Source organism: Salmo salar, chromosome 13 (genome assembly GCF_965601325.2).
Source record: "Salmo salar chromosome 13, fSalSal1, whole genome shotgun sequence".
In the NCBI taxonomy this organism is placed as follows: domain Eukaryota; kingdom Metazoa; phylum Chordata; class Actinopteri; order Salmoniformes; family Salmonidae; genus Salmo; species Salmo salar.
In genome coordinates, this window is record NC_138303.1 from 71,861,865 (window position 1) to 71,881,550 (window position 19,686).

At 43.9% G+C, this 19,686-nt stretch overlaps 1 long non-coding RNA gene across 1 annotated transcript; it reads left to right on the top strand.

Moving 5' to 3' along the window:
• Positions 1-8,598: 8,598 nt before the first annotated feature.
• LOC106567658 (uncharacterized) lies at positions 8,599-19,671 on the top strand. Its single transcript, XR_006758615.2, has 5 exons — positions 8,599-8,977; positions 16,637-16,742; positions 16,916-17,132; positions 17,442-17,639; positions 19,146-19,671. It is a non-coding gene; the product is annotated as an uncharacterized LOC106567658 (long non-coding RNA).
• Positions 19,672-19,686: the final 15 nt, after the last annotated feature.

The following is a 19,686-nucleotide window of genomic DNA, read 5'->3' on the forward strand; positions in this document are numbered from 1 at the left end:
TAGTAGACAAGTCCCCACTGCTATCGAGAGAGCCACCTCTTAAGTAGAACGGAATCAACGGTAAACGGCCTGAGTGGGACATTTTAATTTATCCAATATCTTTGCTGTTAGCGTCAGATTCTGCGCCATTTCAACCCAACATTTCTGGTGCGAAAACAACCACTGATGACATAAAACAAGCGCGCAGTGCCGCGCCTGCAGAGTTGGGTCACAGATTTTTTATAACTAATTCAAGATAAACCACAGCCTGTCGTTTCCAATGGGAACATATGAGGCATAGTGGGCAGAACAAGCAAGGAAGTGGGCAGAGCCAAATACGAGCTAGCGAGATCCTATTGGCCCGTTCTAGCACATATTTGCATATTTCCGTTAGGGAACGCATACTGTGAAATACATGTGTGCAATAACTCAATCAACTTTGCACTCCTAAACAACGTGATTTTTAAAAACTTTGAAGAAGGCTAAAGTCTAAAAAACGTAGTCCACTCAGTTCATAACAGATTCCAGTTTTGGGAACATAAAACTGTATTGAGATCAAATGTTTCATGATGAGACAATTTGCAGAATGAAGGCCAAAATCTTCTTCAACCTTCTCCCATCAACCTTCTCCCAAAATACAATAACATTTTATTTGTCACATGCGCAGAATACAACAGGTCTAGACCTTACAGTGAAATGCTTACTTACAAGCCCTTAACTAACAATACAGTTTTAAGAAAATACAAAAAAGTAAGAATAACAAGTAAAATAAAAGAATAACAAATAATTAAACAGCAGCAGTAAAATAACAATAGAGCGGCTATATACATGGGGTACTGTTACAGAGTCAATGTGCGGGGGCACTGGTGTCGAGGTAATTGAGGTAATATGTACATGTAGGTGGAGTTATTAAAGTGACTATGCAAAGATAATACCAGAGTGTAGCAGCGTAGAAGGGGGGGACAATGCAAATAGTCAGGGTAGCCATTTGATTAGATGTTCAGGACTCTTATGGCTTGGGGGTAGAAACTGTTTAGAAGCCTCTTGGACCTAGACTTGGCGCTCCGGTACCGCTTGCCGAGTGGTAGCAGAGAGAAAAGTCTATGACTAGGGTGGCTGGAGTCTATAACAATTTTTAGGGCCTTCCTCTGACGCAGCCTGGTATAGAGGTCCTAGATGGCAGGAAGCTTGGCCCGGGGATGTACTGGGCCGTACACACTACCATCTGCTCTCGATGGTGCAGCTGTAAAACCTTTTGAGGATCTGAGGACCCATGCCAAATCGTTTCAGTCTCCCGAGTGGGAATAGGTTTTGTTGTGCCCTCTTCACGACTGTCTTGGTGTGCTTGGACCATGTTAGTTTGTTGATGATGTGGACGTCAAGGAACTTGAAGCTCTCAACCTGCTCCACTACAGCCCCGTCGATGAGAATGGGGGCGTGCTCAGTCCTTTTCCTGTAGTCCACATTCATCTCCTTTGTCTTGGTCACGTGGAGGGAGAGGTTGTTGTCCTGGCACCACACAGTCAGGTCTCTGACCTCCTCCCCTATAGGCTGCCTCATTGTTGTCGGTGATCAGGCCTACCACTGTTGTGTCATCAGCAAACTTAATGATGATGTTGGAGTCGTGCCTGGCCGAGCAGTCATGGGTGAAAAGGGAGTAAAGGAGGGGACTAAGCACGCAACCCTGAGGGGCCACCGTGTGGAGGATCAGCGTGGCGGATGTGTTGTTACCTACCCTTACCACCTGGGGTCGGCCTGTCAGGAAGTCCAGGATCCAGTTTCCGAGGGAGGTATTTAGTTCCAGGGTCCTTAGCTTAGTGATGAGCTTTGAGGGCACTCTGGTGTTGAACGCTGAGCTGTAGTCAATGAATAGCATTCTCATGTAGGTGTTCCTTTTGTCCAGGTGTGAAAGAGCAGTGTGGAGTGCAATAGAGATTGCATCATCTGTGGATCTGTTGGGGCGGTATGCAAATTGGAGTGGGTCTAGGGTTTCTAGGATAATGGTGTTGATGTGAGCCATGACCAGCCTTTCAAAGCATTTCTTGGCTACAGACGTAAGTGCTATGGGTCGGTAGTCATTTAGGCAGGTTACCTTAGTGTTCTTGGGCACAGGGACTATGGTGGTCTGCTTGAAACATGTTGGTATTACAGATTCAGACAAAGAGAGGTTGAAAATGTCAGTGAATACACTTGCCAGTTGGTCAGCGCATGCTCGGAGTACACGTCCTGGTAATCCGTCTGGCCCTGCAGCCTTGTGAATGTTGACCTGTTTAAAGGTCTTGCTCACATCGGCTGCGGAGAGCATGATCACACAGTCGTCCAGAACAGCTGATGTTCTCATGCATGTTTCAGTGTTACTTATTATTTAGCTTGTCTAGTAGGCTCGTGTCACTGGGCAGCTCTCTCGATCTTAGTTATGTATTGACGCTTTGCCTGTTTGATGGTTCGTCGGAGGGCATAGCGGGATTTCTTATAAGTTTCCAGATTAGAGTCCCACTCCTTGAAAGCGGCAGCTCTAGCCTTTAGCTCAGTGCAAATGTTGCATGTAATCCATGGCTTCTGGTAGGGGTATGTACGTACAGTCACTGTGGCGACGACGTCATCAATGCACTTATTGATGAAGCCAGTGACTGATGTGGTGTACTCCTCAATGCCATCAAAAAAATCCCGGAACATATTCCAGTCTGTGCTAGCAAAACAGTCCTGTAGTTTAGCATCTGCTTCATCTGATCACTTTTTTATAGACCGAGTCACTGGTGCATCCTGCTTTAATTTTCGCTTGTAAGCAGGAATCAGGAGGATAGAATTATGGTCAGATTTGCCAAATGGAGGGTGTGTGAGAGCTTTGTACGCATCTCTGTGTGTGGAGTAAAGGTGGTCTAGAGTTTTTTCCCTCTGGTTTCACATTTAACTTGCTGATAGAAATGAAGTAAAACTGATTTAAGTTTCCCTTCATTAAAGTCCCCGACCACTAGGAGCGTCGCCTCTGGAGGAGCGTTTTTCTGTTTGCTTATGGCGGTATACAGCTCATTGAGTGAGGTTTTAGTGCCAGCATCGGTCTGTAGTGGTATGTAGACAGCTACGAAAATAGAGATGAAAACTCTCTAGGTAGATAGTTTGGTCTACAGCTTATCATGAGATACTCCACCTCAAGCGAGCAAAACCTAGAGACTTCCTTAGATATCTTGCACCAGCTGTTGTTTACAAAAATACATCGGCCCCACCCTGTGTCTTACCAGAGGCTGCTGTTCTATCCTGCCGATAGTGTATAACCCGCTAGCTGTATGTTATTAATGTTGTCGTTCAGCCTGTTCGGGTGTTTGAATTATATCCTTCATGTCCGACTCATTGAAGAAAAATTCTTCGCCCAATTCGATGTGAGTAATCGCTGTTCTGATGTCCAGAAGCTCTTTTCGGTCATAGAGACGTTAGAAGCAATATCAGGTACAAAATAAGTTACAAACAATGTGAAAAAAAAACAGCACGGTTGGTTAAGAGACCATATTTGGTAGCGAGTGGAAATGTCAAGCGGATGCTACATATTTATACATCCAGTGAAATATCTGTTTCATTGTTCTATCTGTTGTTGGGTCGTCACTAGTTACATATGTTTGGTGACGTCGTCGTGGCAATGGCAAAACATAATCTAGCAACTTATAGCGACAATTCAAGGAGCCAAGGAAAAATACTTTGTATTGTCAAGTCAGTCTTGAATTCATTGTTCAAAAGAGTTGGGGTCAAGTAACTTGCTAAAGAGTTGAAATGTATTCATTGTTGGTGTTTTTGTGCAAGGGTGGGATTTTGAATTCACTGAAACTGGATACTGCCATTGTCATAAAAAATGGATCCAAGGAATTGAAAACGTTGTTACCCTATGTTACTGAACCTGAGGTGTCCACTGTAAGAACTGATCGCACATCACAAGTAAGAACTGTTTTATTAAGAGTGTAACTTGCAAATTGCATTGTCTTTTCTGTTTAGCTGACCTTAACCTCAAGTACTTGTTTGACACAAGTAGCTAACCCCTTTAAAGCTGGAATTCTTAATGGTGAAACGGCCACGTCCATTTGGGATATTACAACAACAAAGAAGTTACTGCAAACAATGAAACACTGTTTTTTCCCTCGGACATCATTGCATGAGTGATAGAAAAGCACAAAATGTACCGTTTCATCCATAAACCGAAACAGTGCTGCGGGCAGCTGAGTGAAAATGGAGGAAAACTAAACTTCCGGGGGCCCTATCATCCTTTCACTCCCTCCTCTCAACCTTATTTTCCTTTGTATCCGCAGCTAAAGCTACTTTCTACAACTCTAAATTTCAAACTTCTGCCTCTAAACCTAGGAAACTATTTTCCACCTTCTCCTCCCTCCTTAATCCTCCACCCCCTCCCTCTCTGTGGACGACTTAGAAAAAAAGTTGTCATCTTTCTCCCTTCTCTCTCCAGATGACATCCTGCGACTAGTGTGGTCTGGCCGCCCGACAACCTGCCCACTCGACCCCATACCCTCCTCCCTTCTCCAGACCATCTCTGGAGACTTCCTCACTAACCTCATCAACTCATCCCTAACCACTGGCTGCGTCCCCTCTGACTTATAAATGGCTGGAGTTTCTCCCCTCCTCAAGAAACCAATACTTTACTCATCTGACGTCAAACTATAGACCTGTATCCTTTCTTTTCTTTCCAAAACACTTGAGTGTGCTATCTCTGCTCAACTTTCTCGTTATCTCTCTCAGAACGATCTTCTTGACCCTAACCACTCAAGCTTCAAGATGGGTCATTCAACCGAGACTGCTCTTCTCTGTGTTACAGAGGCTGTCCACACTGCCAAAGCTGACTCTCTCTCTTCTTTTCTCATCCTCCTAGATCTATCTGCTGCCTTTGACACTGTGAACTATCAGATCCTCATCTCCACCCTCTCAAGGCTGGGGTGGAGATGAGGTTATGCACACTTAGGTTATGCACACTCTTGGATTGCATCCTACCTGGCAGGCCACTCCTAGCAGGTGATGTGGAGAGGATCTGTGTCTGCACCATGTACTCTCACTGCTGGTGTCCCGCAGGGCTCAGTTCTAGGCTTTCTTCACTCTATACAAGTCACTCGGCTCTGTCATATCCTCACATGGTCAAACCCTACACCCAACCCGAGCACTCTGTTCTGCCACCTCAGGTCTCTTGGCTCTCCCACCCATACGGGAGGGCAGCTCCCGCTCAGCCCAGTCCATGCTCTTCTCTGTTCTGGCACCCCAATGGTGGAACCAGCTTCTCCCTGAAGCTAGGAGAGCAGAGTCACTGCCCATCTTCCTGACAACATCTAAAACCCTTCAAACAGTATCTTAAATAATCCTCCTCCTCAACTTGAATGTACTTTCTATGCCTGTGACGTGTAGTTGTCCCACTTAGCGATCTTACGATGAATGCACTAACTGTAAAGTGCTCTGGAAAATAGTTAAATGCTAAATGACTAAAATGTAAATCTAGTGGCCGAAGGAAAATAAACAGACTGAAAATTAGTAGAAGTGACACTACTATGCTACTATGACTTGATTGTGATATGATTCAAATGTATCAATACCAATCAGCGATAGCACATTTTCTTGTCCATTAAAAAAACATCAAATTGATCAGAAATACAGTGTAGACATTGCTAATGTTATAAATGACTATTGTAGCTGGAAACTGCAGATTTTTTATGGAATATCTACATTGGCATACAGACGCCCATTATCAGCAACCATCACTCCTGTGTTCCAATGGCACGTTGTGTTAGCTAATTCAAGTTTATCATTTTAAAAGGCTAATTGATCATTAGAAAACCCTTTTGCAATTATGTTAGCACAGCTGAAAACTGTTATTCTGATTAAAGAAGCAATAGAACTGGCCTTCTTTAGACGAGTTGAGTATCTGGAGCATCAGCATTTATGGGGTTGATTACAAGCTCAAACTGGCCAGAAACAAAGAACTTTCTTCTAAAACTCGTCAGTCTATTCTTGTTCTGAGAAATTAAGGCTATTCCATGCGAGAAATTGCCAAGAAACTGAAGATCTCATACAACGCTGTGTACTACTCCCTTCACAGAACAGTGCAAACGGGTTCTAACAAGAATAGAAAGAGGAGTGGGAGGCCCTGCTGCATAACCGAGCAAGAGGACAAGTACATTTGAGTGTCTAGTTTGAGAAACAGACGCCTCACAAGTCCTCAACTGGCAGCTTCATTAAATAGTACACCCAAAACACCAGTCTCAATGTCAACAGTGAAGAGGCGACTCCAGGATGCTGGCCTTCTAGGCAGAGTTGCAAAGAAAAAGCCATATCTCAGACTGGCCAATAAAAAGAAAACATTAAGATAGGCAAAATAACACAGACACTGGACAGAGGAAGATTGGAAAAAAGTGTTATTGACAGACGAATCTTAGTTGAGGTGTTTGGATCACAAAGAAGAACTTTCGTGAGATGCAGAAAAAATGAAAATATGCTTGAGGAGTGATTGACGCCATCTGTTAAGCACGGTGGAGGCAATGTGGTGGTCTGGGGGTGCTTTGGTGATGGTAAAGTGGGAGTTTTGTACAGGGTAAAAGAGATCTTGAAGAAGGAAGGCTATCACTCCATTTTGCAACGCCATGCCATAACCTGTGGACGGCGCTTAATTGGAGCCAATTTCCTCCTACAACAGGACAATGACCCAAAGCACAGCTCCAAACGATGCAATAACTATTTAGGGAAGAAGCAGTCAGCTGGTATTCTGTCTATAATGGAGTGGCCAACACAGTCACCAGATCTCAACCCTATTGAGCTGTTTTGGGAGCAGCTTGACCATAAGGTACATAAGCAGTGCCCATCAAGCCAATCCAACTTGTGGGAGGTGCTTCAGGAAGCATGGGGTGAAATCTCTTCAGATTACCTCAACAGATTACCTTTGACGAAAGCAACGTTTGAAGGACACAATTATTATTTCAATTAAAAATCATTATTTATAACCTTGTCAATGTCTTGACTATATTTCCTATTCATTTTGCAACTAATTTAATGTATGTTTTCATGGAAAACAAGGACATTTCTAAGTGACCCCAAACCTTTGAACAGTAGTGTCGATATACTTGGGATTCCTATTCAACGCATAGGACTGTCTAATCCTATTTCTAATCCTATTTTCTGTCTAATCCTCCCGAATGGCGCAGAGGTCTATGGCACTGCATCTCAGTGCTAGAGGTGTCATTACAGACACTGGTTTGATTCCAGGCTGTATCACAACCAGCTGTGATTGGGAGTTGCATAGGGCGGCGCACAATTGGCCCAGCGTCATCCGGGTTAGGGTTTGTGGGTTCGATTCCCACGGGGGGCCATGTATGAAATGTATGCATTCACTACTGTAAGTCGCTCTGGATAAGAGCGTCTGCTAAATGACTAAAATGTAAATGTAATGTAAATGGTTTGGCCGGGGTAGGCCGTCATTGTAAATAAGAATTTGTTCTTAACTGACTTGCCTAGTTAAATAAATAAAATAAAACAATTCTTACACCTAAATTCAGCTTGCCAAAGCCACAATGTAAAGTTTTTCCCAATAAACCTGGCACTGTCAGAAAGAGTGTAATGATGAATCCTGTCTATCGCTGTTTGTAGGAGTTTGTCAAATGGTAGTGCTCACTGTTCATCCGTTTCGTTGCCGTGCTGGTGGATCCTGACCCTATTATCGCTAGGTAAGTGATGATCATTCATCAGTCACCAGTTCCAATAAAAAAATTACCAAATTAATTAACTGAGGGAACTGTTAAATTAATCCCCACCCTCCCCTCCAACTCCTGCTCAAGAAGAACCCAGTGAGGTTCTCGCAGCACTTCATCGAGTGCATCTTCCACTTCAACTCCTATGAGAAACACAAGACCTACAACTAATTCCCTCAAAAGGCCAGGTACGATTATGCTCCTATTTGGGGTTTAAAGAAGTTTCATATTTGGAACCAATTGCTTTCTACAAGGAAGGTAATAAGAACTATTCGAAGTCTGTGATTTTCAAACTGCACGCTGTCTTTGGGATATTGCTGACCAGCCCCTCATGGTTAGATGGTCAGAGATTTGCGCAGTGAAAATGTTTTATAGTCAGTGTATGAGTAGTATAAATGGGTTGGTTGTTAAAGTGATAATGCTCAAGAAGCCAGTGTTTGGAGGATATATTGGCACGGGTGTTAAGCCCGAGACAAAGTTGATATATACTCCAAACACCGGCTTCGAGGGCATTATCACTTTTATACAACGGGTTACCAACATATTCAAATAATGACTGACATATTTTCATTAACATTATTTTGATTATTTTATTCATAATATTTCATCCTTCCACAAGATATAGACCCGACATAAGTCTAGGGTTGCTACCAAAGCCGGCTGGTCATTTGTTCTATTGGTTCTGTTGCTAGAGACGCGACCCAGTCGTTCAGTCTTTTTATTCTGTATCTATGGACACGACCCAGTCGTTCGTTCTAAATATTCCATTGCCATACTGGCTGGCAACGTTCTTATCCCTTGCTTGCTAGCTAGCTGTAATATTCACATGTGAATACATACTGAATTATAATTGGATGCATTTTACCGCCGTATCATACTGTGCGTGATTGGTTAAGACCACCCAGACTGTTAGGTCATGGCCAGTTGATCGTGGTTGGAGATAGGCGAACATGCAGTTGTAGCTAGTTAATAAAGAGTTATGTTAAGAAACATCCTGTAGTTCTGCGTTTTATTATTTTGTACAAAATAAGACATGGTGTCAGAGTAAATGGTCTTAAAATATGGATTTTTCTGGAGTAACTTCACCTCGAATGGACTGGGAGTCTACAAACTTACCCGATGCATGGCGTAAGTACAAACAGCATGTGGAGCTAATTTTCACGGGTCCTCTGAAGGCAAGAGGAGAAGAGGAAAAATGCAGCTACCTGCTCCTCTGGATCGGTGAAAAAGGGAGAGATATTTACCACACGTGGACACTTACCGAGGCTGAATCAAAGGTACTGAAAACATACTACGATCGTTTTGAAGCATATGTTGTGCCGAAGACTAATACAATTTTCGCTAGGTACAAATTCCATGAGAAAGTACAGGGAGCTAGCGAGTCTTTTGAACCGTTTGTGACTGAGCTGCGTCTGCTTGTGAAAGACTGTGATTATGCAAACAAGGATGAGATGATGGTCAGGGACCGTATTGTATTTGGAATACACTCACCGCGAGTGAGAGAGAAACTTTTGAATGTTGGGTCTGAGCTAACGCTGGACAAAGCTATCGACATAACCAGATCTCACGAGCTAGCACAGGCTCAGATGAAAACCATTTCGCGCCGCAGCACGAGCGCATCACGTGAACAAGCAGTGCACGCAGTCAGGCAGACATCAAAGCACACCTCTGGTGCCCAGAGAGCGCGTTTCAGAACGGAGAGAGACATAACTCCAAAACAGAGCGACACAGACTCAAAACGCCCCAAAACATGTGGATATTGTGGATACAAAGTGCATGGCGAACAAGGAAATTGCCCAGCTAAAGGCAAACAGTGTACTAAATGTGGTAAATGGAATTACTTTGCAAACGTGTGCAGAGCTTACCGAGTGAAGATGAAATGTCAATCAAAGAGTCAAATGATGATGAACTGTTTATTGATTCAGTGACACAGAAAAGTCACATATCAGAGACAGAGCAAGCCTTTGCTGACATTGAGATAGGAACACAAGGCACAAAGCTAAAGTTCAAACTAGACACTGGTGCACAAGTAAACATTATTCCTCTGAATAAGTACCGCAGCTTGACATCTGAGTGTGAGCTACAGCCCACCATGCGCAGACTGACTGGTTATGGTGGTGAACAGCTCCCAGTAAAAGGCACATGCACTTTCAAATGCAAATACAAGGAAAGTGACATGATGTTGGACTTTTACCTTGTTGACACTAGAGCACCTGCAGTGCTAGGTCTTAACCTCTATGGGCTAGGTGGGACACTTGCGTCCCACCTACTCAACAGCCAGTGTAATCCCGTGGCGCGATATTCAAATACCTAAAAAATGCAAAAACTTCAATTTTTCAAACATATGACTATTTTACACCATTTTAAAGACAAGACTCTCGTTAATCTAACCACACTGTCCGATTTCAAAAAGGCTTTACAACGAAAGCAAAACATTAGATTATGTCAGCAGAGTACCCAGCCAGAAATAATCAGACACCCATTTTTCAAGCTAGCATATAATGTCACATAAACCCAAACCACAGCTAAATGCAGCACTAACCTTTGATGATCTTCATCAGATGACAACCCTAGGACATTATGTTATACGATACATGCATGTTTTGTTCAATCAAGTTCATATTTATATCAAAAACCAGCTTTTTACATTAGCATGTGACTAGCATTCCGACCGAACACTGCCGGTGAATTTACTAAATTACTCACGATAAACGTTCACAAAAAACATAACAAATATTTGAAGAATTATAGATACAGAACTCCTCTATGCACTCGATATGTCCGATTTTAAAATAGCTTTTCGGTGAAAGCACATTTTGCAATATTCTAAGTAGATAGCCCGGCATCACAGGGCTAGCTATTTAGACACCCAGCAAGTTTAGCACTCACCAAAGTCAGATTTACTATAAGAAAAATATTAATACCTTTGCTGTTCTTCGTCAGAATGCACTCCCAGGACTTCTACTTCAATAACAAATGTTGGTTTGGTCCCAAATAATCCATAGTTATATCCAAACAGCGGCGTTTTGTTCGTGCGTTCAAGACACTATCCGAAAGGGTAAATAAGGGTGACGAGCATGGCGCATTTCGTGACAAAAAATGTCTAAATATTCCATTACCGTACTTCGAAGCATGTCAACCGCTGTTTAAAATCAATTTTTATGCCATTTTTCTCGTAAAAAAGCGATAATATTCCGACCGGGAAAGCGTGTGTACGTACAAAGAGAGAGAAAATAAAAACATCTCGTGCACGAGCCTGAGTCTCAGAGTACTCTGACCAGCCACTATCCAAACGCGATAATGTGTTTCAGCCTGGGGCTGCCTCGATATCATTCAGCTTTTTCCCGGGCTCTGAGAGCCTATGGGAGCCGTAGGAAGTGTCACGTTACAGCAAAGATCCTCAGTCTTCAATAAAAAGAGCCAAGATGAACAACAACTTGTCAGACAGGCCACTTCCTGTTCAGAATCTTCTCAGGTTTTTGCCTGCCATATGAGTTCTGTTATACTCACAGACACCATTCAAACAGTTTTAGAAACTTTAGGGTGTTTTCTATCCAAAGCCAATAATTATATGCATATTCTAGTTACTGGGCAGGAGTAGTAACCAGATTAAATTGGGTACGTTTTTTATCCGGCCGTGTCAATACTGCCCCCTAGCCCTAACAGGTTAAAGCATGTTTAGACATGGACCTCATCAAGCTAGTTTTATCAGTAACAGCACCAGTAGAGACAGGAAATGTACTGGAGGAGTTTGCTGATGTCTTTACAGGAATAGGATTATTCCCAGGAGAATGTACCATTCACCTTGACCCAGACGCAACCCCTGTGGTCTACCCACCGAGAAAGATTCCCCTTGCTCTCCGTGCCCGTCTGAAGAAAGAGTTGGAGAGCATGGAGCAATCTGACATAGTCACCAAGGTTACAGAACCGACTGACTGGGTAAACGCGTTAGTGGTGGTGGAGAAACCACGCACAGGCAAGCTCCGAGTATGCCTCGACCCAAGAGACTTGAACAAGGCTATCAAACGGCCCCATTACCCTTTACCGACGCTAGATGGTATCACACACAAGCTAGCGGGAGCACACTACTAAAGTGTCATGGACGCTAGATCAGGCTACTGGGCTATCAAGCTCACAGAAGAGTCATCTAAGCTCACAACATTCAACACACCGTTTTGACGCTACAGGTTCCGTCGCCTGCCTTTTGGGATTATCTCAGCCCAAGACGAGTTTCAGCGAAAGATCGACGAAGTGTACGAAGGCCTCGACGGAGTTGTGGCAATTGTGGATGACGTCCTTGTCTATGGTCGAACCAAAGAGGAGCACGACCGAAACCTCCGCGCGATGCTGCAAAGATCCCGCGAGAGAGGAGTCCGGCTCAACCCAGAGAAGAGCAGTTGGCGCTACAGAGGTCAGCTACTTCGGACATCTTCTCACAGCGAATGGAATCAAGCCAGATCCACAGAAGATCTCAGCCATAAAAGAAATGGAGCCACCAAAAAACCGTGCAGAGCTGGAAACAGTGCTTGGCATGGTCAACTACTTATCCAAGTTCGCACCCAGCCTCTCCAATGCTAATGCACCCCTGCGTCAACTGCTAAAGCAGTCCAGTGAGTTTCTTTGGGACAAGCAACACGACATTGCTTTCCAGAATGTGAAAGACTTGATCACGAGAGAACCAGGACCAATCCTTGCCTACTACGACCCCAACAAAGAGCTCAGACTCCAAGTGGACGCGTCGAAGTATGGACTAGGTGCAGTGCTACTGCAAGAAGGAAAGCCCATCGGCTACGCTTCCAAATCTCTTCTCTGAGATTGGTAGGAATAATGATATTCTCTCACAGACTGTGAAATCAACTACGCTCAAATCGAAAAGGAGCTCTATGCCATTCTGTTCGGATGTAAACGTTTCCATCAGTACGTATATGGACGACAAGTCATTGTGGAATCCAACCACAAGCCCCTTGAGTCAATCATGAGGAAACCACTAGCTGCAGCCCCGCCAAGTCTACAGAGAATGATCCTTCAACTACAAAAATACGACTTCACAGTCACTCACCGTCCAGGCAAAGACATCCCTGTCGCAGACACACTCTCCAGGAAGTTTCTTACCTACAAGGACAGCAGCCTCAGTGAAGGCATGGACATGCAAGTACACACTGTGTACAGCAACTTACCAGTTAGTGACAGAAAACTGAAGGAGATCCAAGCAGAAACAGAAAAGGACTCTCAACTCACACAGCTGAGGGAAGTCATACAGGATGGATGGCCTGAGGAGAGGAGAAAATGCCCTCAGAGCGTCTCAGAATTCTGGAACCATGGTGATGAACTATCACAGATCAACGGAATCATTTTCAAAGGAGAGAAAATCATTATTCCTACCAGTCTCAGAGAAGAGATTTTGACAAAGATCCATGCTGGACACATGGGCATGGAAAAGTGCAAACAGAGAGCACGGGACATTTTGTTTTGGCCTGGAATGTGCAAACAAATAGAGGACATTGTTGGTAGATGCACCATCTGTCTTGAACGACGCCCCTCAAACACCAAAGAGCCAATGTTACCTCACTGTATCCCAGACCGACCCTGGCAGGTCGTGGCAACCGATCTGTTCACCTGGAACAACGAGGACTACATCATAACAGTGGACTACTACAGCAGATACTTCGAACTCGACAAGCTTCACAGCACCACATCTGCAGCTGTGATACACAAGCTGAAAGCAGCCTTTGCCAGGCATGGCATTGTAGAGACTTTAATATCTGACAATGGGCCCTGTTACAAATCAAATGAGTTTGAATCCTTCACAAAAGCATGGGAGTTCACACATGTCACCACAAGCCCACATTACCCTCAAAGTAATGGCCTTGCTGAAAAATCTGTGCAGATTGCTAAATCACTCATGGACAAAGCAAAAGCAGACAAAAGAGACCTCTATCTCAGTCTCCTTGAATACCGCAACACTCCAGTTGACAACTTTAAATCACCAGCACAACTGTTGATGAGCCGCAGACTTCGCTCAACCCTTCCCAGCACCAACCAGCAGCTGCAACCTGAGGTCGTCAGCTACAAGGAAATGCATGGAAAACGTGCACAGAGACAACAACAACAAAAGCGATACTACGTCAGGTCAGCTAGACCACTGCCACCACTGATCGACGGAGAGTCAGTTAGAATCCAGGAGCATGGCCTCTGGAAACCAGCAGTCGTCATCCAGCCAGCTGACACTGAACGTTCATATCATGTCCGCACAGCAGAAGGAGCGGTGTACCGCCGCAATCGTCGTCACCTACTGAACACAAAAGAATAACACACTGATGAGATGAACTGTTCCCCTGAAAGAGAACGTGATGGACTAAACACACATACAGCACAACATACACCACACTTACCTGCAACACCACAAGAACAGTTGACTGACACAGAAGCATGCGCAGCATCATATCGCACAAGGTCAGGAAGAGAGGTCAAGCCCAGAGCTGTCCTAGACCTGTGAAATGTCAAAGGGTGTAGGCGGATCGCTGCCCTAAAAAAGTTCCAGACTGTAAACTTGTTATTGAAAGTTAATTTGACATGCTTTGGTATTGTATTTATTTGAAATGTTAAGATGTCATTTATACAGTGAAAGCTGAGTTGCTGAGAATCCCTTGTTTGAAAAGTAACAGTATGTTGGATCATTGTTTCAGAGTCTATGTTGATTCAGTTGGTGTATTATGCAATATAAATGGTTACTTACCTTGAGTTCAAACTACAGAGCATGTATCCAAAAGAAAAGCTTAGAATATGTAAAACATTTGTATTTTGTTTAAAAGAAAGGGGATGTAATATTCATATGTGAATACATACTGAATTATAATTGGATGCATTTTACCGCCGTATCATACTGTGGGGTGATTGGTTAAGACCACCCAGACGGTTAGGTCATGGCCAGTTGATCGTGGTTGGAGATAGGCGAACATGCAGTTGTAGCTAGTTAATAAAGAGTTATGTTAAGAAACATCCTGTAGTTCTGCGTTTTTATTATTTTGTACAAAGCGTACAAAACAAGACACTAGCCAACTACGGCTAACTTACAGTCACGTCAAAAAGAATAACAATAGCTGTATTTGCATTTGTTTAATCAGTTTTCTAGTGACATGTATTTGGATACATCCATAACAATGCGCTAATGAGGCGCGATTTCGCCTGGCATAGAAAATGTGATCACGGGGTCTCCTGAGTGGTGCAGTGGTCTAAGGCACTGCATCACAGTGCTAGCTGTGCCACTAGAGATCTTGGTTCAGGTCCAGGTTCTGTCGCAGCCGGTCGCGAACGGAAGACCCATGGGGCGGCGCACAATTGGCCCAGCGTCATCCAGGTTAGATGAGGGTTTGGCCGGGAGGGATGTTCTTGTCCCATCGCGCACTAGTGACTCTTGACGGGCCGGACGCAATGCACGCTGACACGTTCGCCAGGTGTACAGTGTTTCCTCCTACACATTGGTGCGGCTGGCTTCCGGGTTAAGCGGGCGTTGTCAAGAAGCAGTGCAGCTTGGCTGGGTTGTGTTTCGGAGGACTCACGGCTCTCGACCTTCGTCTCTCCTGAGTCCGTACGGGAGTTGCAACGATGGGACAAGACTAACTACCAATTGGCTACCACGAAATTGGGGAGAAAAAGGGGTAAATTAAAATTAAATTTAAAAAATAAAGAAAATGTGCTTACTCGTCAGGAGTGACACTGTTGTTCAGAGGCGCTAACCAACAACACTTCACTTCAAACTGAAGCTGGAAAGACTGCAAACTAGCTGCACTTCATTTCGTTTTACCTTTTTTTAAAGTAAATTTCTTTGTGTGTGTATATATATATTTTATTATTATTTATTTATTTCAAAAATATATTTTTATTTTGGGGGGGATATATCCATAAAAATGATGCCAGCTGATTCATGATTTCGACTGGCTGAAAAACGCTGCCTGACCTCCTGTCTGTCTCCTCCCGACCCCTACACGTTCATTACTATTGGACAGCTGGAGATCGAATTTGAATATTAAAACAATGTTGCAAATGTCAGAGAGACAGGTGGCAAGGTTTATACAAAGTTCTGCTGTTGAAAATGAAATGTTAGTCTAAAAGAAATGTGAGATAATGTCTAGATGCTTTTTATAGTGGAGATCAAATTTATAAAGTGCCTGGCTGGGCTGATGAGACAGTGTATTGCGCAGTCAGATGGAACGGAGTAAATAGGTATTTTAACGTCATAGATTTAGCCGGTGGTAATTTGTGGAATAGACACTGGCTGGAATGCGCTTTTAACCAATCAGCATTCAGGATTAGACCCACCCGTTATATAATTCGCAACAAAACTGAAGTGTGCGCAACTTTGGGGCCAAACAGATGGGTTTGGTTTAGATTGTTGACAACATGTAAACTATATTTCGTCAACAATGTTTATTGAAAACAAATACATTTGCACAATGAGCACTTGTCTATCAAATGCATCGTTACAGTTGTTGGTTAGCTAACTAGCAAATTTTTGCCATATTAGCATTGACATGAAATCAGTCAAAACAAAGCATGGTATCAAGAACAAGATGAAACGAGCCACTTACGTTTCCCCACGTCAGTTTATTGTCATTCTTGCTCGCAATCTGGCCATCCAGAATCACAACACAGCAGACTTCTGCCCCATGGAAGCCTGCACATTGTTTTTGTGAGGTTGTCAGCTAAACCATGTATGGGACTTGTGCTTTACTGTTCTAGTGTGTGTGGTTGTGAACTAGACAATTTGAATTAGCTATTCAAGAGCAATTCTCCTAAAAGGAAATGTGTGCCATGTGTTACAGAGTACATATGGGTGCCATTCTGTTCAATAGCAATTATGTAGCTTGCCAGTACCTGGTCCATAACAGGTTGGAAAACACTGTTGTAAATGTCTGATTATTTGTTCTCCCTGAAAGGAGCCCAGAACAAAGAGAGGAGGGTAAGGATCTATAAGTTCCAGCTGCAGCACTTCAGACACCTAGTGCTTTAACATCACCATCAAGATCACCTAGAACATCCTAGGTAAGAGCAACAACTGTGGTACATTGCAGGGTTCTCCCCGAAGAATGTAAGAGGGGCGCTGTTACACCTTGTGGACTGGCTGCATCACTATGTAAATACAAATACATATATATTGCATTTTTTTAACTTGATTTGTTATCATTTAAGGACATTTTGTTTACTCTACATTGCAGGAAATGTCAGTTAGTTGCAACATCTGAGTTCAAATGTATGCTTTGTGGATGGGGAGCTGCCCCTGGAATGTGATGGGGCGGCGGTGCTAGCTGAGACCTTTTGGGATCCTCAGCCTCAAGGAGATCAAGCCGTCAGCGCTGAGTGGGGCGGCAGGGGCTGGTGGCAAACGAGTAGATTGCCATGACCAAGGTGGACCAGAAGAAGGTGGTTTCATAGGTACGTTAAACTTTGAATATTGGTACTAGTAAAAATAGATTATGATATTTGTACTAGTAAATAATACAAAAGGGTACTATTTGGTTGCAATTGAAGCTTTGTTTAATTATTTACTTTTACAAGCAACATGTCTTAATAGTACACACACTGTTGTATTATTAAAAAAAATTGTAGTAGTGATAATATTGATGATATCACTCTTTATGTCATTTATATCCAGTTGTTGTAGTAGTGATAATATTGATGATATCACTCTTTATGTTATTTATATCCTGTGACTTACAATAAACATGCATTTGTCCCACACAGTACTTAAAACCACAACTTGTGTTCCAAGCCACTAGAGGGCGCCAATGGCTAACTGACAAACCCCCATCCATCCTTTCATCCACCCACATCCAGAAGAAAGATTTCATCGATAACATGATTCCCATCATCATCAATCTGAAGAGCATGCTGAAACAGAAGCGCTGGCCAGTTCTGAAGGACATCATGGGCTCCCTCCAGGTAAGGCAGAGAGAGAGGACAGCCATCATCATGACATGGAGTCCATTGTCAAGGATAATGTCCCTCATAACGACCTTAGAAATTATACTGAACAAAAATATAAACGCAACATGCATCAATTCATATAAGTTACAATTCATATAAGGAAATCAGTCAATTGAAATAAATAAATTAGGCTCTAATCTATGGATTTCATTCACATGACTGGGAGTACAGATATGCATCTGTTGGTCACAGATGCCTTCAAAAGAAAAGGTAGGGAGACATCGGTGGCATTGTGTTGTGTGACAACTACATATTTTAGTGGCCTTTTGTCCCCAGCACAAGATGCACCTGTATAATGATCATGCTCTTTAATCAGCTTCTTGATATGCTACACCCATCAGGTGTATGGATTATCTTGATAAAGTAGAAGTGCTCACTAACAGGTATTTAAACACATTTGAGAGAAATAAGCTTTTTTGTGTGTATGGAAAATGTATTGTATGTTATTTCAGCTCATTTACATTTATTTAACTTTTTTTGTTCAGTGTAGAAACATAAAGTCAATTTAAACTTCAATGTTTAAAACACATTTTGAAGAGTAAAACTTAAGACTACGCATGGTTTGCCATACAAAATGTATTCCGGACTACCGCAGCAACACAGGGACATAATAGCCTACACACAGTCCGGAGTCCCACTCTTGATAATACCGTCATAGAACCCCAACCCCACCCCACTTTGAGCTATGCATTCTGCAATCCCCATTCTGTACTCCCATCCAAGTCTCCAACCACTACCTTGTATCCTTTTCCCTCTCGCTCTCCTCCAACACTTCTCACTCTGCCCCTACTCGGATGGTATTGCGCCGTCGCAACCTTCGCTCTCTCTCTCCCGCTACTCTCTCCTCTTCCATCCTATCATCTCTTCCCTCTGCTCAAACCTTCTCCAACCTATCTCCTGATTCTGCCTCCTCAACCCTCCTCTCCTCCCTTTCTGCATCCTTTGACTCTATGTCGCCTATCCTCTAGGCCGGCTCGGTCCTCCCCTCCTGCTCCGTGGCTCGACGACTCATAGCGAGCTCACAGAACAGGGCTCCGGGCAGCCAAGCGGAAATGGAGGAAAACTCGCCTCCCTGCGGACCTGGCATCCTTTCACTCCCTCCTCTCTACATTTTTCTCTTCTGTTTCTGCTGCTAAAGCCACTTTCTACCACTAAATTCCAAGCATCTGCCTCTAACCCTAGGAAGCTCTTTGCCACCTTCTCCTCCCTCCTGAATCCTCCTCCCCCTCCCCCCCCTCCTCCCTCTCTGCGGATGACTTCGTCAACCATTTTGAAAAGAAGGTCGACGACATCCGATCATCGTTTGTCAAGTCAAACGACACCGCTGGTCCTGCTCACACTGCCCTACCCTGTGCTTTGACCTCTTTCTCCCCCCTCTCTCCAGATGAAATATCGCGTCTTGTGACGGCCGGCCGCCCAACAACCTGCCCGCTTGACCCTATCCCCTCCTCTCTTCTCCAGACCATTTCCGGAGACCTTCTCCCTTACCTCACCTCGCTCATCAACTCATCCTTGACCGCTGGCTACGTCCCTTCCGTCTTCAAGAGAGCGAGAGTTGCACCCCTTCTGAAAAAACCTACACTCGATCCCTCCGATGTCAACAACTACAGACCAGTATCCCTTCTTTCTTTTCTCTCCAAAACTCTTGAACGTGCCGTCCTTGGCCAGCTCTCTTGCCATCTCTCTCAGAATGACCTTCTTGACCCAAATCAGTCAGGTTTCAAGACTGGTCATTCAACTGAGACTGCTCTTCTCTGTGTCACGGAGGCTCTCCGCACTGCTAAAGCTAACTCTCTCTCCTCTGCTCTCATCCTTCTAGACCTATCTGCTGCCTTTGATACTGTGAACCACCAGATCCTCCTCTCCACCCTCTCCGAGCTGGACATCTCCGGTGCGGCCCACGCTTGGATTGCGTCCTACCTGACAGGTCGCTCCTACCAGGTGGCGTGGCGAGAATCTGTCTCCGCACCACGTGCTCTCACCACTGGTGTCCCCCAGGGCT